We start from the raw sequence: 24,501 nt of genomic DNA on the forward strand, positions 1-24,501 counted from the left end.
TATAAAATATATTGATTAAAATTTTTAAAAAATCTTCAAATGCGCTTGCGTTATTAAACCCAAACCAAGAGCTGAAATTAATCGTGGTTTACCGTGATTTTAGAGTTGAAATAATAATACAGGTAAACGCTTTGCACTATGCTCATTGAGAATGGTATTAATCACTTATGGTCAGGTTTCTCTCTGTCATTTTCTCCTCTTGGTTTCCTACAGTTATTTATTTCCATGCTAACTTGCATTTTCCATTCTGCCACCTAATCCTCTTCTGAGTTCTGTTAATTCATAATTAGTGCAGCAAGTCCAAGATTGGTAAACTCTGACCTTCAGTTTCTACCTTTCCCAAGCTAGTCCCTTCAATTCCATTACTTTCTTTTTCCTTTTGTACTCCTTTTACGTGGTTGAAAAAAGTGTGAGAGACTGACATGTTAAGTAGACGAGGGAGAGGAAGGGAGAGAATAGGACTTTTAGGTAGAATGAAAGGGAGTTGGCATTATCACGAATTGAAGAGGGCATTACATGAAGGGAGGGTACAAAGCCAGTGCTTCTTAAGTACTCGATGGAGACCTACCTTAATCGGTAGAATACTTTAGTATGATAGTATCTAGTCTCCTCCCAAATGTACTTCTCTTTTGGCCTTCCTCGCGGGACCACTTCATCAGTTTTTCCCTCCATTATATTCCAATTGCTATTTATTATGACAAGGTCCACCCACCGGGTTTCCCTCTGAAGTTTAGTACTCAAAGTTTCCCTTTCAATCCCTATTCTCCGGTACATCTCGTTTCTCTTTATGCCTATTTAATCATTACTACCAGGGGATATCACGTGGGGCCCGCGAGTATATTTTTATACACTGATTTTGTGCCCAGAATTAAGGTTTTGGGGCGGAGTAGCGGTCTTAATGTTATCAACGCCATTCTAGATTGGGTTATATGACGCTTGGTTGTTGTGATTCTATTTCAGCCTTCTATTTATAGCCTAATGCTCAGCGTAAAACTCAGAAATTCTTCCCACCCCGCCGTGAACTTCCCCTTGCCCTGCTTACCCGGGATATACTGCGTCATATTCTTCCCTCATCCCCGTTTGTTGCCCTATATTGTTCATTTTATTCTTTATTCTCATAACCGTGAGTTCTCTGCTGTTAAGTTTCATATGTTGACGCAATTTTTCAAAATTTTCCAGCGAAAATTGCTGTCTGCGAATATTTGCATGTATTAAAACTAGTCCAATTTTAATATGCTAATTCATAATTGAGTTTTTGGTTTCATGCACCATTTTTCAAGACTGAAGAAAGTATTTGAGTAAGTCAAAGGTCTCCTTATAATTTTGATTGTCACTATCTTGAAAAAATTGGTAGACGGTTTAATTATTTTGCATTCAAGTTTTGAACTAGCTTTTAACTAACGCTCTTTACTGTCCTATATGTAACTATGCCGGAAATTAAGTGAAATAGCTCAGTATTTCCAAAGGCATCAATTTTGTATTTTTAAAAGTGAAGTATGTGAAAGAACAACTTGATAAAAAAACTCTCTTCTGTGATACGGTAAAGTGAGATTGCCCAACGAGTATTTTATATTTTAAGAATTCTATCGAATAAAATAAAAATGAAAAAATATGAATTTAAATTATCAAAGTTAGCTTCATGAAAGAGAAACTACCGCTTATATGGCAACCTTTGTAAAAAACATTTTACTCGTGGTCTAAGTAATATTGTTTGGTTTTGAGCACGCATGAACCATGTTCGAAAAATAAATGAACTATTGGAGTAAATATTTATCTCTGGTAATTTCTAGGGTTAATTTACTTGATAAATAAATCTCACCGATGATGTGGCAAAGTGAATTGTCTGTACGGGTATTTTAAAATATAGAAATTCTGCTAATGGAAATGAAAATGATAATAAAATGAATGCATGTATAATGTAAATAATCAAAATTGATTTCATAAAACATGAACTATCCCTTATATAATACCCTTAATGAAGAATATTCACTCATGCTCTGAGTAATATTGTATGTTTTTTGGCAAGTAGTGAACATGCTAACAGAAAAAAATGAACCAGTGAAGTAAATATTAATCTCCAGTTAACTATTGAGCCATTTTGTGGCGAGGATATCTCATAAATGTTCCCATTTGTCGAGAATGCAGGAACTCGAGGGCTCAAGCCAAATTATTCTCATTGATGCGTGGAGAAGTTGTTTTAAGGCAATGGAGAACGATCTCTCGGTCACATCTGATCACCGGACCAGAAAATTACTGGGCCTGCTTTAATGGGTTTAACTCTGAGACGTTGCTTGGACTTGGATCCTCGCAATCTTGTTATCTTTTGAGTGCTCCTCAATTCCCTGCCACGCTTCTGGGCAATTCATTCGCGCATTGTTGAACTGGAGAGACTATCTTGGGTAGTTGACATACTACGTTCAAATATGATCTTAAATTATTTCGTTGAATTTATTGATGCTCGATTATTAGTGATCTTAGACTTTTAATCTTGGATTATTCCGATGAATTAATGGTGGTATAGCTCAAAATTTGAAAATGTAAGACGATTGTTATTTTTTGATATTTGTTTTTTTTTTCTCAGAAAAACTTTCTCAGAAATGAGAAAATTAGCCTAATAAATATTTTATCCGCGACATTAAGTCAAATATGGCTTGTTATGTCAGTATATTCTTAAACGGGAATAGTATCATAGGAGCCGATAGGGATTACGAAACAAAATATCTATTATCTAACTGAATTCATAAAAAAGAACTATCTCTCGTAAGCCACCCATTCTAATTGTTAAAATTTACCCATGGTCACATTATTATTATTCGTTTTTGTCATGAAATGAAAATGGCTTACTAGTAAAACATTTTTTGAGCAAAGCATCGATTTGAATCGCTCTCTTTTAACATTGTATGAACGGCTTCCGATTCCTTTCTCGGAACTTTCTCATTCGACAAATCACCTTATCTACCATATCTGTGTTGAGAGATCTATTTTATATTGTCATTTACGCTTAGTGTGAAAATAGGGTAGTGACAACCATTTTCTTCTTGCTTAAAATTTTATTACTGTCGTAATTAATTTAACTTTTCTTGATAATACGATAAGGTGCCAATAATAACAAAATAACTGTTATATTTTCAGATATAACGCAGATAAATAATTCTCCAAGAAAATCGAGGATGAGAATCCTCTCTTTTGACAAGTCGGTAAAAGTAATATGAAAGTGTATTGAGTCGTAAGAAAAAATTCAACTTTATATCCGCTGAGAATGTTTTCACTCTAGCAAAGGTTTTTTATTGGGGACAGAAAACCACGAGAAATTGTGAAAAGCCACCAGGAAAAGATCTCCTTCGACACTCCAATCAATTAAATCCAACGTACTATCATTTGCAAAAGTCTTGCAACAAATCGAGCGGCGCCACTTTCGCTCCACAAAGATTGTGCCCGGAAATTGTATGGTTATCCGGTGTATGCAACAATCCAATACTAGTCTTCATGGTTCAATGCATGGAGAACGGGTCATTGGGTGGTTGAGGTATTTTGTCATCCTTTTCAGTCTCGGGATTTGACCGCTTCCATTTAAGTGAAATTAATGTTCATGATATTCCCCCAAACACATTGTAGCAATTAATGCAGTAGGAAAGATCGAAGGTAATTCCTCGGAGAGATTTTAAAAAGTTGGTAGCTTGGCTCTTTTTGAGTGATCTCAGCTCTTTTCAGAGAGCTGGAAATCACGAGTCGTTCACTGTGAACATGGTAGACTTTTGTTTACATCTATCGACTCGGGTTGATGTTTTAATACAATATATACGGCATATGATACGAGGCAGCTTTGAAATTCCCAGTATTTCATCATATAAATATCTGAGCAAACACGTAAAGTATGAATTAGTTAAGCTGATCGGCATTAATCGTTGCGTAAGTAATAACAGAGTTCTCCGACGTCCGTCAATCGGTAAAGATATATTCCTTTCCACTTATTCAAAGTATGACGAGGAAAACTTAATTCCAGCCTTAAGTCCCATTTTTAATGATTGTCGGATTTCAACAGGTATTGTTTGATAATATGTTCTACAGCTGAATTAGTGTGAATGCGAATAATAACTCTAAGCTGATATGTCGTTGATGATTAAGTTATCTTATTTAGATGCAATCATTTACATATACACTGATGAATTCGGGATAATGTAGGATACTTACTTAGCATTATTAATTGAATTTATCTACTTGCATTAATTAGGTTACATTGTATTAGGAAATGTGTTTGTTGGCCATACGTTTTATGTTTAAGGCATCAGTGGAACTGCAGCTCATTTCATAAAACCTTTCAAGCCGAGTAAGAAGGACGTAAGCAAATCCTAACAGAATTTCTGTTTGTAATGAATGTATACGCTTGCTTCATTAGAAATACAAGTACCGAGTTTGAAACATAATAACGAATAATAATAACTTAAAAAGACGACACCATACCGAAGTCGCAGGCGACAACATCATTGTATTCCTATTGTATATACTAACCAGCCGAAACATAGAGTATGCAAAAGCCTCCGTGCTCAAGTTATAAACATATCAACGAATAAAAGACTAATATACCGAGAAAGTGATTATTTTGATCAAATTCGTTCAAGTGAGAAGCCGTAGCAGAAGCACATGAAGGAGCTCAGTGTTACAATACCAACAAATAATCAATTTTACGGCGCAATGACCTTGAGGTAGAAATAGCTCAGTGGATAAACAGTCGGGCTGGTGAGAGGAGGGGCTCGCGTTCAAGTCCTTCCCATGGCCGAAAATGTTTATCCTCCGCACAGCCGTATTTTAAAGTTTTTTTATTTTTGAAATTTATGTTAAGAGGGTACCAGATGTTGCATTTGAGCATTTTTTTGCAACAAATTCTAATTTAAATGACCGTGCGACGGGAATCATGCGTAGTTAGAGCGGTAGGACGAATCAATTGCGTTTTCTTGAAGGAACTCCAATCAGAGTTACTGGTGAATGTAATTCCTAGTGCTATATGGTTTCCTTTACAGGTCCGTAACTGCTCAACATTATTAACCTTTGGAATGAGAACTATCGTAATAATCTAAGGTTCCATATACGTAATTTCTTAAATAGATCAATTTTATCTGATTAAAAAGAAAATTATGAATGATATTTTGCAGCGATTATGCTGCCCGCCTATGTTGTTTGCTGCCTATTTGTCATCAACTTGTCGCCATTTCCTACCAAGTTAATTTCTCCAGTAAAGTTTTTCAGAACAATTTTACCCTTTTTCGTTTCGTAAATGAGCAGTGACGGAAACTTTTCTTAGAGATGGAAAAAGATATAAATTAAGTGAAGAATTTTACTTTTAAACCTTAGGCTTCAGTATTCTACAATCAGTGTTTTTTTAATACAGTAATTTTGTTGGAAAGAGACAGAATGTGAGACTAGCTTATCTACTAAGTACAATCCTAGGAATAACCTATGAAATGGTAATCCTTAATCGTGCACGCACCACGGCGCTTATTTTTAAATATAGGAAAGGCTTATCTTGAGGTGTTTATCAACTATTTTTCTAGTGCGTATTTTCTTCAAGCAAATTGTGGCATCAACATGTATATATGATAGGGCTACAAATTGGCCCTATTTTCACTATTTTGGAAGTACGTGAGAATCACTTACGGCCTGCAAGTTTTACTCCAGGTAACCTACTTCCTCATCCCTTGCTGGTAAAGTTGGGATAAGGATGTAGGGCAAGACGAGGTGCAGGACCTATTAGCTGACGTAAAGAACTATTTAATGCCAATCAATTAAATATGGTGGAGACGACAGAGTCGTGTTTTTATTTTCGGAAAATTGCCAGTTAATTTTTTTTCATTTATTAATTCTTCTATATCGAACAAATATTTCAACAACTTAATATAAAGTCTCCTGAACGACGTTGAATCCCTAAAAAAAGGGTTACGAGCGAGTTGATTTCCGTGTTCCTAATGGCGAAATCGTGCCCCCAGCCGGCCTTTTGGGGTTTACCATTGGAAGCCAGGCGTCATCTCACCACTCTTTTAACGGGTAAATATTTTCAATTATCTACTTCAGTCAACTACGGGTACAAAAATAATCTCAAACGCCGCGACGACTTGACAACATCTACGCTCGTTTACTCAACTGAACATCGTAATGATTTCCTACGTCTCACTCCCGTGTCACGATGACCCGTTCGTGAGTCGTTCCCGAGCTACCATGAAGATTCATACCTAGATAGTGATCATTCAATCTTAATGGTGGCCAGAAATCGACAATGGAGTGAAAGTGGCGCCGCTCGATTTGTTGCAAGACTTTTGCAAATGATAGTACATCCAATTGAATGTCGTTGTCTCAGGCGTGACTGGGTAGAAATTCCAAAAAATCATGAATGAAAGTAAGGATATTGTAATTCCACTTTGTTAATCTTCAATTATTGCGACTTAAATTTGTTGATAAGCTCGTGGTTAAATAAAAATATTAATAACTTCATCAGTTCCTCAATTATTTATTTGGTTCAACATCGACCGGTTTCAACTCTCCCATGTCATTATAAAAAGGAAATGTCGGGTTATTTCCTCTGAAAATTGCAGAAGACCGCTGAAATTGATCGAGGCTGTACTCATCAAAGCTCTGTGGACTAGGAAAAGATATAAACATATTTATATATCCACTTTAGTTGTTCAACTGACCGCAATTTATGTATTTAACCGACCAGTATTATATATTATGCCCCTTTTCTTGAAGTGGTTCCTAATTATCCGGTATGCAGCCTACACATTTATAAGCACATGCTTGTCTTCTCACATATTTTGATGCATTCAATAAAATATGCTTTCACCAGATCAAATATTTCCCGAGCGCATTTGGTTTATTTGCAATCCTAAAATGTAATGTATATCACAATCCATGTTACAAGTTAACAGCAGAGGGAAAGAATGTGGTGGAACAAGGGTATTATACGATGTCGGACACTGGAGAGGCACACCCATGTGCTGAGAGAACGATTTGATGGCAGCCGATGTAGTGGCCATTGGACACCCCCAGGCGCGGCAGTTCGCGCGCGCGAGATCGGAATTCGGCAAAGGTGCTATACTCTTGATATCGTGTGGGGAAACTTTTTGGGGACTAGGATGAAGATGTTTAGTTCTTCGAACCGTAGTTTGAAGTGAGTCTACCTTGAGAGCATGAAATAAGAGGCAAGAAATTTCATGCTATTATTTTCAAAGGTTACGAGATGAATAAATATTCTAGCTGCATTTTTTTGGTGGTTTAATTTTCTTTATCGATTTTATCCGTCAAGAAAGCCATGAACCGTGATCGAGGATTAATATAAAATATTTTGGGGGAAAATCTGACTACTCAGATTTGTACCTTTTCGGGATTACTCGAGAGTAAATGTTGGTTCTGTGTTTTTACCCGAGTACCAGAACCTTCGTGTGCGTGTAAACTCGGCTCGTTAAAATATGAGGTAGAATTGTTTTTCTTTTCACACGAAAAAAAAAAATATTTATTGATCTCAATTTTTCCTTCTAAATGCGACTACCAGAAAAATCATTTGTCCTCAATACGATGAGGAGTCATATCTTTTAAATTTACGGAATTTAGGACATGGATGATCCAAGTTCGATTCTTAGATAAAAACACATTTTTTCACATAAAATCGCAAAAAATCAATTCCTAGGTTTCTATTCTTTAATTTCAAGGCTTTACCTAAGGTAATCCGATTTCGGGTTTGAGTTTTAGCCTCTATTGTGTAGTGGTGAAGACCCATCCTCTGGTAGTATTATCTTCTTTGATATAGGTTTTCATTTTGTATTGCTGAGATGGAAGTAAACATTATTGGTGAATAAAACTTATTTGGGCTTGAATTCGGGGAAGTGATTATCAGTGAGACTTAAAAGCAATACCTTCTCAATTATGTATAGTTTGGAAATAAAGAAATAAAACTTTGTGAGATTCACTATTATCTTAATATGGGCACGACCCGGGTTTCGTAACGTGGTTACATCTTCAGATTACGAAACCCGGGTCGTGCCTATATTAAAATAATAGTGAACCTTACACAGTTGTATTTATTTATATAAAGCCTGAAGTTATCAGTTACATTATGCATAGCTTTTTTAAAACTACCACGTCACCATCAGTCCTTGGCAACTGTTTTTTCATCCTTGCTTAGGTCTGTGTCTCTGCCCAAGTGTTGGAACCTAATAATGAAATAATGCGGGTAAACTCGGCTCGTTCAAACAGAACGTAGAATTACGAAGTTTTCGCTTTTCAGACGCAGGAAAAAACATTTATTGACCTCAATTTTTCCTCTTTTTACAAAAGAAATCTCTGATTTAAAGAGCATTTTGTATTTTGGTGCCAGCTTTGGATTCCATAATATAATAGTAGTACCCGCAAAAGGCAAAATAGGCTTGTAATGACAGCTTATTGCATTCTAAGTAGTGATAAAAACTTTATCTTACAAAAATAGAAAGCAATTTATAAAATCAAATATTTGTGCATTGGGTGACGTCAAGGTAAGCTGAATATCATGGTGAAATTCCTGATAATAGTTCCCTTAACATTGGTACTGCTCTGCTTAGGCAACCCAGAGTACAAATAAATGAGGTATGCTGTATCGGCGTTTTTAGCCTTTAAACTCTCGCATCTGTTAACGTGGGATAGCACAGATGATTCCTGGTTCTCTAGCCACCTTTTTGCCAGCATCCAATGCCGTGATTACTCTCGTGCGGTACGTGTACGGGAACGAAGGGAGTCTTTTGACTCCAGTTTTCGTGGAGGGGAGGAGGCGCATTTTTCAGGGGTTTTAAGGGCGCGCCGTCTCACACAATGCGTTCATTTGCGTGGATTTGCCGCCGCGGAGCTTTTTGAGCGGAAGAGTGCACCGCCAGACTAGTTTGGACGAAGGGAGCAAATGAGCGAAAAAAATATGTGGAGGAGAAAGGAGTAAGCCGACGATTTTCGTGCAGGGTAAAAGCTGGGTGTATATCACCGTACCGCAGGAGGGGCAATGGGGATGGTTTTACAGAGGTATTATGCTCCCGAATGCTGGAAAAGAAAGGCATTGCTCCTGCAATTTGAACCTTATGTTAGCTTCACGATGAAAATGGTAGGCATTCCCCTACATTTTTCTTGCTGACGTTAGTGCTAGGTTTGTCCAAAATATGAAGTTAAACTACTTTACACCACCGACAATTTCAAGACTTAGAAATTCAATGAGGGGTAAGACTGACTGTATCATGGTCCCGTGCACCGTAAATTGTGGATACTGCGCCTGTTATTTTAATCCTATGCTGTCATCATCAAGGGTTGGTATTCTACCATTTTTTCTTGCTGATGTTAGCGCTATGGATATCCAAAAGATGAAGATAAATGACTTTACGCTACCACCAAGATCAAGGTTTAAACATTGCAATGAATAAAAGGAATGAGCGCAATACTACGGTGGAGATACGAGTAGAGATGAGTTTCTTTTCTTCCGTGTTATCAAAAACGATGTACAAAAAAATCAGCTTGATTGCATAATATTTGAACCTGCCGAATCATGTTAGTCTTATAAATTTCAATGAAAGGTAAGAATGGGTAAATTATGGCACCGAGCACCGTAAAACGTGTATACTGTTCCTATAATTTAAACCTACTGCACTCATCATAGATGGTTGGTATTTCACTAACTTTTTACTGCTGATGTTAGTGCTAGGATTATCTAAAAGATGGAGATGAATTAGTTTACACCACCGCTATGTTCAAGTTCCAATGAAACGATGGATGAGGATATCAATACGGTGGTCCAAATTTTTATTTATGTGATGGTGGGTGAGTTTTTTTAGTTAAGTTTCATTGAAAAACGATTCGCTGGAAAATTCAGCTAGATTGCATAATATTTGACACTGTCAATTTGTGCTTGAAAATTTTGGTTGTATTGCATTAAAATTGCCCACTATATATGGGCAACCAACTACTTTTTTCGTTTGGGTCTCCACGGCAGAGGTTGCAATTGACAGTCGGATAATTTTAATAATAAATTTTACTGGTATCTCAGCGCGTCTTAGTTGGAGGAGGGGCGATGGGGATGGTTTGACTGAGGTATTATGCTCCCGTTCTCTGGGAAAGAACGATATTCCTCCTGCAATTCGAACCTTCTGCTCTCAGACGGTTGATATTCCTTTTGAGGTTGTTTCCTGCTGATTTAAACGCCAGGGATGTCCAAAAAGATGGAGTTGAGTTGCATTACACCATTGCCTAGTCCAAGGCTTAGAAATTCTAGTGACGGGTTGGACTGGATGTATTAAGATCCCTTCTGCAAACATCATAGAGGGTTATTTAAACCTTCTGCTATCATCACAGAAGGCAGGTATTTCGCTAATTATAATGGTGCTCCTAACAATTTGGTTTTCCAAAAGGTGAGTACAATGACTTTATACCACCGCCAAGTTCAAGGTTTAAAAACTCCATAAATATAAACTCTATGAAAAAAACCGATGAGTTGTAGGAGCACGGAGCAAGTGTGTTAATACGGTGGTCCAGTTTTTTAATGAAGTGCAGGTGATTTTTGCTGATCATTTACATTAGAAAACGATCCACGGTAAACTTCAACTTGATCGCATAATATCTGACCCTGCCGAATTGCATTTGAACATTTCGGTTGAATTTCATCTACATGTGCCTACTAGACATTAGCAACACACGTGTTTTTCGGGTTTCCATAGCAGACGTTGCGGTTGACAGTTGAATAATTTTATAAATATAACCTGTATTTCACCGCACCGCATTTGGAGGGAATAATAGTTTGACTGAGGTATTGTGATTCTGAATTCCGGGAAAGAAAGGTGTTTCTCCTATGATTTAACTGTAGCTTCAGCACTATTTAATGAAAATCGTAGGATATCACAGCATCATTCTCATCGGGAAATCTTTCCATTCTATGGATACAGCAAGTTATGGCTTCGGTAGTTGTGGGTCCCGTTGTCCCAATGGCAGCGCGGGTTTGTCGCTATCCCGCACCTTTCTTTCCCATCAATACCTTTGGAGTCGTCGTCGGGTTCTCATCGCGGTGGCGTCTCCTATCCCTTTTTCCACATACCTTCCCCTACTGGAGCGCTTGGGCGTAAAAGTCTCGGACTTGGTTCCCGGCCTTCAGGTTGTAACCTTTGCGGACCCACCCAGGGTAACCGATTCCAATGTACCTACAGTAGTACTAGTATATTATACAGATTCTGGTCTCAACGTAGAGATTTGGTATTTAGCTAAATTTGGTCTGCTGCTATTTGTGCTTAGGTTTTTCAAAATATAGAGCCGAGTTACCTTAAACCGCTGCCAATTTCAAGGCTTTGAAATTCCAGTTGGGTTGGATTTACAAGTTACTTGTTATTTAAGGGTAACTTGTTAGTATATCTTGGTCTTGAATGCCTTAAAATGTGGATACCGATCCTGTCATTTAAAACTTCTACTCTCATCATAGAGGGTTGGTATTTTGCTAAGTTTTTTTTCGCAGGTGTTAGCGCTAAGATTGTCCAAATTATGGAGTGAATTACTTTTCACCACCGTCAATACGAAGATTTTTTTTGAAATTGCAATTCTAAGTTGGACTGGGAGCATTGAGTTCCTGTAATCCATTCTTCCCTCGCTTTTATGGCGCAATGCCCCACATACTTTTCCAATGTAAATATATGGTTGAAAAACTGCCTAAAGGTTGCATTTATTGCTACAAATGTGAGCCCATATACTACGCAATTTCGCCATTGGAATTTACGCTTCTATGCGAAGAGAAATTGAGGGTTTATTGTAATTGTCTTCTCCATGCTATGTGTTTTTGCCAGGGCTCATTATATAATTTTCGATTATTCTGAAAATTAGCATTCATCTTGTTAATGTGAAAATAAATATTTCAAGACGGATCCGAGCGACTCTGCACCAAATATTGTTATATCAAGTTAGAGGTCGAAATAGGCCCAAACACCATTTCAACGGTTACGAAAAAAATTTGATAAGACAAAATATCTGTATATACATTTGATTTCGTATCCCGAAATGTACGATTTGTATTGAAAATGTATTGAATGGTTTTTAAATCTCTTTCCGGTCAATTGAAGTTATTTCGTACACGGCATGAAATTATGGTCCTAAAAACTTATATCGTGCACCAAACAAATATAAAAATTTTCCTGAGACGATAACGATATTTATTTCAAAAACATATCCAGTATTTGATGTAGATTTTCATTAACGAATGAAGAATATACTTTATATCTATCTGCTAAACTTACTTCTGGGCCAGAATGAATTTATTTAATTTTAAAGTCATTAACTCTACCAAAATGGGTTTTCAATTTACTTTAATATGCAAATTAACCCCGCTGAAATACTCACCCCAAGCAGCATTTATTCTTTGATCCAGATGTGTAAAAATTGGTAATGGAAGGACTGCTAATGGGAAAGGAATAGAGTTTCTCTTTGAACGTTGGCACTGGATTGGGTATCTTCTGAAAGATTCTAATTGGTCTCTTATTTAAAATAAGTTCGCTATTAAAAGTAATGGGTGACTGATTATTTTTCCTTGCTCTGTTAACTCTGTACTTAATCCATTACGACCCCATATTGCATCCAAGTAACATCTAAAATGAATAAATTTTCAGCTCCATTCAGGAAAGGCTTAAACTAATTGTTCTTCTGTGCTTTAAAGTAGTGTTTGTAGCGAAATAATTAGCTGCCACAATAATTATGATTGAGAACATAATGTTCAAGTTTTCAAAATGAGAAATGGATATCTTTCTTTTGAGAAATATTCTATCACAGAATCCTAATATTTAATGAATTTGTCAATTCTATTTTTGTGATTTTGAGCGACTACCTGATAAACATTAGTTTTTTATTTTTTATTATATTTTTTAATCTTAAATAAAATATTTAATTATGAGCGTCTAAGTATTCATCTAGATACCTATATTATGCAAAGAATAATTTATGATACGGAATAATAAAACAGAGAAAAATAACCAGTTGATCACACTATTGATTTACGGGATATAATGTGCCTTTTAGTAGCCCCAAATTGGAATTCAACTTCCTCAAATGGTGTTTATACAAAAGCAGGATTCGCTTTCCGTTCAGTCTCTCCCTAAAATTGGTGCTTACGGAAGTAAAATATATCACCCACAAAATATGTCACTCGTTTAGTTCCTGGATGTTTATAGCATTGAAATTATTTAAAAAATAAAATTATTCTTGTCTTTTTTCCTCATTCATATGCAATAGAATTCTGTTTATATTTTTGATTTTCTTGTTGTGAAAAACATTGTAAAAATTGTTCATGCCTTCATGTTTAAAATTATTGTAACCACTACTTAAAGCCTTAATTATGATATAATGTAATATCGAAACGTCGGAAACATATTTGCATTTCATTCACTGACCTATGCTCCAAGACTATATTAATGCTTATTGTAATTATTGAATTTTGTCTTTCAGGTTAGCAGAATCGAGGAAATCATCAATGTTAAAAGGACGATAAGCTTCGTGAAAAGGTGAGGAATGTATTTCATGCACCACTATCCCAAGCACACCGTGCGATAGTGAACCATTAGACATGCTTGGTTTTTGAGAAGAATTGTTCAACAAAGGTGACAGGAACGACCATAAAACTAGAAAGCGGAATAATGTGATCACCGTGAAAGAAACGTAAAATAAAAAGTGTGTTCCTCACTCTCCTTATCCTTCCCTCAATTCTCCGTCTATTTTTTTTCTCGCACGATTGCGACGTGACAAAACGAACCGTGGTCCGAAAGCATTGGAGCAGAGGGAGAGGGACTCTTCTCGTACGGAAAAAAATAATACGAAAGCTTGCCAGGAACATTCCTCGCCCGAACGGACTCCTGTTCCCTTCTGTGATTCACTAACCTGGCCACCCCTTGTCCCGTGAAGCGTGATTTTTCCTCGACCTACCAGCTGAGACGTGAAGCGGATGGTCAGGACAGAATTCTTTTTCGGTCCTTGTAACCCCTCCCTTTTCCTTCCCATTATATACCAAACCCGGCCTCGGAACCGGGCGTTCTACTTCAAGCGGTGAATTCCAAATTTCATTCGTGTCGTGCGGTTATTCAAACCTCGGTTTTTCTCGTCCATGGGAGGGTTTTGGCGAATCAGCGGCACGCGCGGCCAAGGTTGCAAGGTGTGCAATTATTTTGGTTGCACGTAGCTCAAAGGTCGATGTCAAGGTGAGTTCACATTACGCGATCGAATTTGGGGATTGAATTGGTCATGAAATATAAAAAGGTATTGGTAATTTAAATGCGCACGTAACTCAACGCCATTGTTTCATCATTGGGCCCAACTCCTCGTGCTAATCGTCTGTTGAGATCAAAATACCGTGACTGAATGTGCAGATATTGTGCACTCATTTCGCAGGTAACGTCATTTTTGGTTATTCTGAACTATAATATTCAATTCCAGCCATCTTATCCATTCCAGTAAAGAAAACGCTATTCCTTTGCCTAAAATAATAGAAGCTTAATGGCAAATTGTATTTGAATTTTCATGAAACTCAAGAAACGTTTTCTAGTCCCTCTCTGTGAAAGCTACAACACATATAAATAAGGATTGGTTACCTGGTGTTTTTAAGTTTGGAAAAAGCTAAACCATCTGCAATTATTTTTGTATTTATGCCTTCAAATCTACCCTTTCATTAAGTTTTATTGTTGTAATAAATTATCAAGGAGACTCTCACGTATCTTAAATCTTCTAATATGAGCTTTTTCATTTATATTTTGTGCATATTCATCCCAGTAACACCAATGTATACCTTCGCAAGAAATATATTTGAGATTCACAAAGTCGATATTCTATTATAGGAACTTTATGAAACGGCTAGGAGCTCCTCATAACAGTTATTAATATTTTCGCGTCATAGTAGTCCGCATATCCGTTTAAGTAACGTACGGGATGTTCATTTAAAATATATCCTTCACGAAATATTGCAGCCAGAGAATATTCATAAGCTCCTCTATTTCTGTCGTAGAGTGAAATATTTTGGCTTGGTGATTTATTTTCCATGGAAGAAATGATAGCTCTATAAAATTCCCTTTTTTCATTTTCCCAAAGGGTTTTTCTTGTATGGTATTTAATCGTTAGAGTGAGACGTTCACAGCTAAAACACTTCTAGAATACTCAAGGTGATTCTCATCACTGTCATGCTTTTCCCTAACACTTCTGAATTCTCTTCCTTTTTATTTATGTAGATATTTCGAAGTTTCATTTTTATTACTGTGAATGTATTTTCATATCCTTTATGGCAGTAAAAATAGTCCAGACGACCTCTTCTTACGTGTGGCATACTCAGAATGTAGCGTTGCTTTTAACTTCAAGGGCAGAGAGCAAGAAAAGGAAAACTCTACTTCTCTCATTATTTTCCTCCTATTCGTTTTTTTGTAATTTCTACATCTCGCGAATACTCTGCTTGACTTTTTCTGCATATTGTTGCACGCCTGCTGCATATTCTTCCAAGGAGCCATATTTGGCATTATTTTTCCCACTCAAGAGTCACGATACTCCCTTGGCATTCATTATGGCCCTCTATGCGGTCTCCTCATTCTGCTGCTTATTCCTATTCAAAAATTTATGTGCCCCGCTCCTTTTGTCTGAGATTATTATTCTCAATGGCGACGCGTTAAAAAGTGAAGAGAATCTCCTTTTGTCTCATCCGCGTTCACGCTTGGCTCGTTTCCTTTCCCGCCGGTTTCCTTCTTTCTTTCTCCGCATATTATTCTCCTTGCAGCCGCCGTTTTTGGTGGCTTTCCGCTGAATTATTTCATCTTTCCATCCAGCCGCACCCTTTGGGTATGTCTTCGCATTCATCACAGATGTTTCCTCGTCTGTGGTGATAGTCTCGTTTGGGCTCGAATGGCGTAGTTAAAATTTTAAAGCCAAGAGCTCGTAGGAAAGTTTTTTTACGCCATTGTTGTCAAAAATAATTCGTTCTATTCCGAGCTGTAATTAACTTCCAAATAAAATATGATGATCAAATTAGCATGCAAATTAGGGTTTTATGAGGTACGGCAACAACTTGAAATATTAATTTTTATATTTTTATTATGCAAGATTACTGGTTTTTTGATAATTATTTTTTTCCTTATCTTGACCTCGTTTAATTCACGTTAAAATGGTTCTTGGAGTGTAGGTCAATGTATGTTACGCAAAAGAGTTTTAGCCAACGTTTTTGTTTACTTTGAACTATCATCGCGCTTAACTTTGTAGATATTTATTGATATTAACCCCTTGGTTGGGGGCAGAAATTTCCTTATCTTTCACCTGGTGGGTAGCAAATCCACCGATTTTCGGAGATGCCGTTTTCGAAAAAAAATTTATAATAAACCTATTGTACAAAAATGGCGATATACTTAAAATATATTGGTATAGAACCTCTGACAAAGCAAAAAACATGCAATGATGCATAAAGAATGAATATTCACGCCTTCTCCGCATAACATTGCGACGCGACATCACGCGCGACTATAGCCGCGCTCCCCACATGGGGAGCGGAGTCCGCTTGCGACTATAGTCGCTCTCCCCAGTTAAGGGGTATATCAATAAATATCAATAATTATGTACAAATTTAAGCCCTGATGATAGTTTAAAATAAACAGAAACGTTGTCTAAAACTTTTTGGCATAACATACATTGACCTATGCTCCAAGAACTATTTTAACATGGCTTTTTAATATCATATGATGTGATATTTTCTTAGTTTTTATTCTATTATTTATTGTTGTAATTATCATGCTTATTATTTTGGTTTGCGTCGATCATCGTTATATCTATATCAAATTTAATTCTGCAAAATTGAGGTTCTCGCTATTTAGTATGCTCCGGTAAAATTCTATTATGGTGCTTTGTTCTGCATTTTTATCTCCTGGGCATATCCATACTAAAATTGAATGTTTATTTAGGCCAAATAAATTTTCTTTTTATGGCTAAGCGGTTCTTTTCAATATTTTAATCTTCTTCTTTAGGATATCTGCCTATTGTATTTTAAACTTTAAAATTCAAAAATGTGCTTATCTACGCCTCTCTCAGCTACTCAAATTAGATCAAACACATTTTTGCTAATTGCATTGCTTAAAGTTACCAATATCTATGATGGATTAATTATTTGACAAGTTCTTATGCCAATTTTGACAAAGTCGAATCTGAGATGTAATAGAAAAAACGGATTACTCAGCAGCATTTCTTATTTTTTAATTTCATCCGAAATGTAGATTACTTATTCCTTAGTTTTTTTTAAGGATAGCAATTAATGGCTTAAGAACAAGTTCGTGAAGATTATTGGCTCAGGGTTGAAAAAATTAAACATTCACTTTTAATAGTGTTTAAAAAGCTATCTATATTAGCTATGATTTCCGCAGATTTCCTTTTTATCTGGAAAATTTACAGTTTGAAACTAATAGGTGCTCTTTTTGGGCTATTTTCAGATGAGCTTTTAGTTTAAACGTGAACCATCCTTCCTTGACCTTACCACCAAGAAACATAATATCCCAACCAAGTGATGAATATTTATTTCAATCCGCTCTTCTATTTTGTGCGTGAATGTGCTGTGGATAGCCGGGAGATCATGGTCAAGTGTGGCATGGAGAATACTGTTCAGCATGATGGGCAAGGTGTACTCGTCGGATGAAGTCGAATATGTGCATTCGTGAAGCAGAGAACTGGACTTTGGATTTCCTCTTCAGTAATCTGCCGACGAGAGTTGAAATGGATGGGCATCCCTTTGTCATTCGAGAACTTCTCACCGCGATTTGATGGGGAAGGAGGAAGCTCTAGCATCTTACCCTCGGATGGTAAGTTGAGAATCGCATGCTTCAGAAATTTTGTGAGGGGAATTTTTAGGGTGTTTGCCAATCTAATTTTCAGACACAAAATAAACTCCGTTCCATATCCACCGTGTCATTTTCATAGCAATATTCCTTAGTTTTCTTCAATAATTCTCTTTGTGGCCACTTCAAATTTGTGATTACTTGTAAATCTTCACCACGTAAAACATTATTTTATCAATGTTTTCAGAGCCGAATGCTTAAGGATTAAGTTTAAATCTCGAATTTAAAAACCGGTAATGTTTTGTTAGTGATATTTTGGGTAATGAATGAATAAACGAATAAGGATTAGTGTTTTTCGCAAGTGAATTTCGTGACTCACTCTCAGCAATTTTCACACATGCTGGTTATGGTTGAGGCTGACCGCAATCCGTACGTGATTTTTTTCAAATGTTTAGTTGTATATAATTCTGTACTGATTGTCAATTACATTGTTATTTATTTATTTTTAACTTCCCCGTAAACAGCACATAAGAGGCCTTTTACAACGGAGGAATTAACAAAGCTCCACACAAACATCCACATCATGGATAGGGACCGCCTACCCAGGCGGGATTCGAACCCGCGACCTGCGATTTGGCAGGCGAGGACTTTACCCCACCGCCTCCGAGGTAAACAAATTGTGAAAAATAATTATATATTTAGGTTTTCCTGGCCCTTCGATAGAGAGCTTGAAATTTTTCAAAGCCATTTAACCCTGGAATTCACCATGTTTCTCTATACTGCGCGTATTTGACCAGCGTAGTGTATATTCACAGAAATAATGTGGTATAGGTTTTCCAACTCCGATTAACGGATCCCTTTCTCGTCATGAATGTACTTATAGATCACATTAACCCATGAGATACCCTTTTCTCTGCATGATGACTTCAAATTTAGGTCCAATTTAGTTGAATTCAATTGATTCGGCTTTAACGTTGTGAAAATCCATGTTGAAATGAAAATATACAAACTTGGTGACTTTTCACAGGAAAATTTATTGGTACGACGCATTTCGACGCTGAGGCGTCATTAATAAGTACGTAATTGGTACTTGATAAGGTAACGATAAGATACCGTAATTGGTAATTGGTATCAGGTACTTGATAATGAAGCCCCAGCGTCGAAACGCGTCGTACCAATAAATTTTCCTGTGAAAAGTTACCAAGATTGTATATTTTCATTTCTCCAATTTAGTTATGTATTTACCCTACAATTACGTCAGACAATGTACAGGTTTTATGCTGAATAGTTCAGGAGAGCAATTGAACAATATTGCATTGCAAGAGAATCAAAAGAAAGAACTGCACCCACCTATAACTATGGTTTTAAAAAAGACTATGCCTATCTGATTTCAAAGAATTATTTAATTTTTTTGGTAATTCCTGAGTTATGGAACCAAAAAATGCTCAATATTCATTTGGAAGCTATTTCTGTTTTTTTATACAGTATTATAATGATATCTTTTTCTACTGGAAATTCAATCCAAAAAGTATTCTTTTCTGTTTAGAATGAGAGTAATTTCTCATGTACCTATATATTCAGTTTTTGAACATATTGTCGCAATGCCTAAACAAATTTTAGCGTCAAATTAAACAAATTAAAGTGCTTGCGATTACGATAGAGCAAATGTTTGTGCCATTTCAAACAGACTTTAGAAAGGTATTCCTAAAGCAATTCAGTTGCTGATTTCCTTAAGTAGAGTTAGTATTCCACACATGCGAGTGAAGGAGGAGCAAATGATATTCATATGGAAGAGTGAAAATATATCTAGAAAAGCTACCCCAGCCCTCGTTGCATAATTCAAGATAGTACTCCACGATGCATCCAATTTTGACAAGTTTATCGCTGGTGCTTTTCTCATTCCCGAGTTTTTGCATTTCATTTTTTGACACGTTGTGTAAAGAATAAAATAGGTGGGAAAACTTCTAGATAGGACGAGGAATCAAAACCATGAATATTCATAAGTTTTTCCGATCGGCTTGCCATCGCAGTTTTGGCGAGCCGCTTTCGGAATTGCTAATGCGACTTAAATTCCGTCGCTGCAGAGATTCGCAGACATCGTACCCTGCACACGAATTAGTGGAAGTGGAGAGAGACAAGGGGGACAGGCATGGGAACATTCTTGGGCAGCTTGTCACCTCAATAGGAGACACTCCAAGTCGAGGCCCGCTTGTATGAAGGGCCCTTTCCCCTAGGCTACCGTGACCTACACCGTTTCGACTCGCGGAGAATGCTGAAGAGTTTCAGTTATGTTGGCTTCCTTTGTCGACGTTTTTTTTACTATCGTCACTTTTAACGCATGGGCTCGTTACAAACAAGGCCATATACAAACCACTACTATGAAGTTATTAACTCTCCACGTATATGAGAAAATTGATTAGTAATATAATTAGTCCTAAAAAAATATAATTTACAATTGAAATTTGCAGTTTGTCGTAAGCATCCCAGTCAACACAAAAATTATGGCCACACTGTGGCCGAATTTTGGTTTACCTTTGGCAACTATGGCTATGGCTAGCCACAGCTTGCCATATTATGGCCAAACTGTGGTTTCCATGCGGCAAGCCATAGTTTGGCTCGCGAAACATGCCACACTGTGGATCACGACTGTACCACATAAACAATGGCCACACTTTGGATCGTCTCAGGAATGCCACAGATTGGCAAACCAAATATTTGTAAACATAAGTATATTTCGGTTGCTATTAATACAGGTTAGTTGGTAAGATATTAGAATGGAAGTTGATTCATTCAATTGATATAAAGAAAGTGTATAATCCACGTTTAAGCCACATTATGGCGAGCCACACTTTGGCCTCACTTTGGCCACACTATGGCTGGGGGTCAAAACCACTATTGAGCCGTAATGGCAATCCACTATTACCACAGTACGGCCACATTGTGGCCACCGTTGCTATATTGACTGGGATTTTAACCCTTTCGAGATGGTGGAGTTCTCTCCTTAGCATGACTGCTGTAAGGAGACCAAAGAGACTCTCCCGTCCCCTATTTACGGAGCATTTTTACAGGAAACCCGTTCAGAAGGGTCTCGCGGATAATCACACACTCTCAGCACCAAACTGTTTCGACCATTCCCAGCGGAGACACCGCATTTTCTCGGACTCCGAGGGTAGTTGGGCTCTCTTCTTACGGAGTTTATGACCCTACCAGCGGCATTGATTCGCGGACAACCATGCTTTGTTTGGTAGATAAAGAGGTGTGCTCTACGGCCTCAAGGTCAACTGGGAAATGAAAAAACTCAAACGACCGTAACGAGGATACCTCGTCGCAGGTATAAACAAAACACTGTGATGGTATGCTGGAACGGGAAGATTCGCAGCAGTGACCAACCCTAGCCTCTCTACCGGAAGCCTCTTTCCGTTTTTTTTCATTTCCCAGTTGATGCTTTTTTTATATGAATTAGCTATATGGATAATTTTTGCTTGCACGTAAATTGCAGGCTTTGAATTGAATTCCTCGTGTTATTCTGGGAATCGTCAAATTTTGAAGGAAACTCTACCGTCAATATTAACGCATGTAATGCAGCAACAATGTCCATGTTGATGTTTATACTGAAGCCGAGATATAAGATATTAATATCTATGGTAAAATTTCGTCTAAAAATTGTAAACACTGCTCAAATGACAAAGAATTCTATTCTTAGTTCACATTTTTGAGATAGAACCGCGGTCCTTTCTCAAAAACAAAGAAGAAGACCACAAAGATTAGGTAATATAAATGAGGGGTCCGCCTACCTGCTCCAGGATTTCAAGAGTACGGCCTAATTCCCGCTTTGTTAGGTCCCGAAACTAAGACTTCGCGAACCAGCGATCGTCATAAAAGGGGGAGTAAGGAAACGTATATTTTTGGCATTCGTACTCCTGCGCAGAAAAATCTCCGTCGATAATTTTTCTTTAGTCTCCCGTGTACAGAAACTTTATTTCGACCCGCATATTGTGCCCGCCGCATATTTTCGTTATCAGTAGCGAAAGCGTTAATTTTACCTGCAGTTGAGGTTAACGATTTGTTATTAGCAATGATACAATAAAAAATCTAAAATATAGTCATAAATAATACTTAAATAATTTGGCAATGGAAAAAATTAACTATGTACAAAATACACGTAGGCAGTACACAGTGAGATTCATCGAGTCGCAAGGAAATAATTATCATCTTTTTTGAAAAAAATGATCAAAACTGTTGCAAATATAACGTATGTAAGTTATCATTTAAATTTCTTATTATTATTTATTTACTTTGATTCGTAATTAACAGCCATATTTTGCCTATTAAGATGATTGCTATTTGGTAATTTATTTATGGTATGCCATATTTCAAAACCTTAAATCGTGCTGTAAGGGTACGTATTTTGAATGACTAACTTTTTTAAGTGGTATATTTTCTGACATTCGTAAATGAGTTTTCGTATACAACTGCGTATAATAGGACTCACCATACAAACAATTTTCTAGAAATTATACGATGCTGCCATCTGTCGGAATCAGACAATATTGTCGAAAAAATCGATGTATAATATTACTTGTAGTAGATGCTAGCGGAAGTATTCTACAGTTATTAGAATTTGTTTTGTTGATTGCTTCCAAAGTCTCAGCCATTGAATCAAAGAAATTTAATCCTCGTTTTTTACTTCATTTTGCTTCAATTTCATAACGGATAAGAAAACTAATAAATTACATGCATGGATTATGTTTATGGCTAATATTGAGTGATTAAACCCCTTTTGTAAAAAGCAATTATCAGTTTTTAAAAGTGGTCGATTTTGAATTTTCATAGTTTAATTTATGGGTTAGATACTATGCACCTAATGGGTGCATTTTATTCTTGTATGTTAATATAAATACTTTCAGCCGATTTTTTAACTATTTAGAATTTTTTCAAAAGAGGCTGCTTACAATCTAAAAAAACTTTTTGAGTTCTCGATTACATTACAAGTCTCACTCCAATGTTCAGTGATGCAAGTCGGTAAGTTATGCTATTACATTAGCGCAATGAGAGCACGGAAACTAATTCTTCCCCTACGGCACAAATATAGTGAACGAAAATGCAAATCAAGTGTACCAAGAAAAGAAAACGAAAGAAAGTTTAGAGAAAGTTATTCAAAAGAGACCGCTTCCCCGCAAGATCATTTTGAGAAAGTTTTTCTAAAGAAATAGCTTTAAGCCATCCAAATCGCCTATAATGAGATTCGTTCGATTTTATCCACTGCACCACCACGTCACACCAAACCGTACCATATTTAAAGTCGGTAGGTCACGCTGCAGCGCATGTTACGTTAGCGCAGCGAGAACATGAGAACGGTCATCACAGAACCCTCTCTACCCCTTTCGTGTTCCTCAAGTGCCGAGAAAGTTCGCCAACGCAGTCAGCGTTCTCTCTTGGCCCCTTGTCGTGCGGCGAACCCCTGGCGGAGGGAGAAGGAAGCTCGAGGAGGAGAGCGTGGTTTAAAAAAAAAGAGAGTGAAGGATTGCGCTCGCCGCTGGCCTTAGCTCGACCCAGATTCTCTCGCGAGAAAGGAAAGGGAGTTGTTTGTCGAGAGAAGGGGGTCCTTGTGCAGAAGGAACGGCCTCAGGCGGAGAGGTTTTTTCGCGCGCGCGCTTGACCTTTCGGATGAAAATACAAAACACGGTCGGTCGGGAGGGAATCCTTCTTCTTTTTCCTCCGCTTCGTTCGCGCGGGGCGAAAGAATTATCGTTGCGGATTGTGTCTCTCCCGCGGACGGGTTGAGGGTAAAACGAGGGGAAGGATCGTCGGTGGTCATAAATTCACTCGGCTCGAGATATGGCAGAGGTCTGTTTGGTTTCCACGACGCCCCATTTGGTATATCATTCCGAGGGGTTTTTTGAACCATTAATTTGCACCATCACATGCAGTGTCGGTCTTCCCTTTCTACAGTAAGTTTCCCTTTTGCGACAAGTCGTTGTGTCAGCGATATACTCGAATAGAAACGTTGCATATGTGTTGGCTTTGATGTTAACGTTCAGTTCTCTTGATGTTTTATTATGGCTACTATTATAGAATTTTCCCTTCAATAGGAATGTGACACGTAAGTGTTAAAACCTAGTAAGTTTACCAATTAAGGTTGTATGAGTTTCAATAATTCCAATGTAGTTACTTGACCGCATGAAATAAGACTGGTTAATTTGGAAGGTTAGATGAGTATGGTAAATTCTTTTCAACTAGAGAGAATCTGTACTTTAAAAAGCATAATTATAAGTTTGAAAACGTTCTGTAATTGTTAAAATATAATAATATGGTTCAAATAATAATGGTTAAGTCCTTAAGGATGAAACTGATTGGTTTCCATTATGATAACTAGCTGCTTAGTAAATTATTCATGGATTTCCTCGGATCATTATACGTGGATCAATTTATTTTCATAATTTAATGCAAGTTACCTTCTTTTGACAGATTTTTGTTGGGTACTTTCATTAGAATCGTAAATCTATGAATTGAAATTTGTATTTTTACACTACACGTATTTTTGCACATTTGTTTCATGTGTTATCTCTTATTAAAATTATTTCGTAAAAACGAATGAATAGTTTGAAAAGCATTGCCATAAATGAAGAATTAAAATATATTGTGCAAAATTTCACTAGTGAAAACCCATTCGCTTTGACTGGGAATGGAACCCGGA

General features: G+C 37.1%; 1 protein-coding gene across 2 annotated transcripts in view; it reads left to right on the forward strand.

Annotated features, from left to right (window-relative positions):
* Nucleotides 1–24,501, forward strand: part of LOC124160613 (chondroitin sulfate N-acetylgalactosaminyltransferase 2-like) — a 321,481-nt gene that overhangs the window by 45,350 nt on the left and 251,630 nt on the right. For both annotated transcript variants that reach the window (XM_046536509.1, XM_046536510.1), the window contains exons 7-8: nucleotides 13,468–13,523; nucleotides 17,593–17,828. The gene's annotated coding sequence lies outside the window, so the exon portion shown is untranslated. The remainder of the gene's footprint in view (nucleotides 1–13,467; nucleotides 13,524–17,592; nucleotides 17,829–24,501) is intronic.

This window comes from Ischnura elegans, chromosome 6 (assembly GCF_921293095.1).
Source record: "Ischnura elegans chromosome 6, ioIscEleg1.1, whole genome shotgun sequence".
NCBI lineage: Eukaryota > Metazoa > Arthropoda > Insecta > Odonata > Coenagrionidae > Ischnura > Ischnura elegans.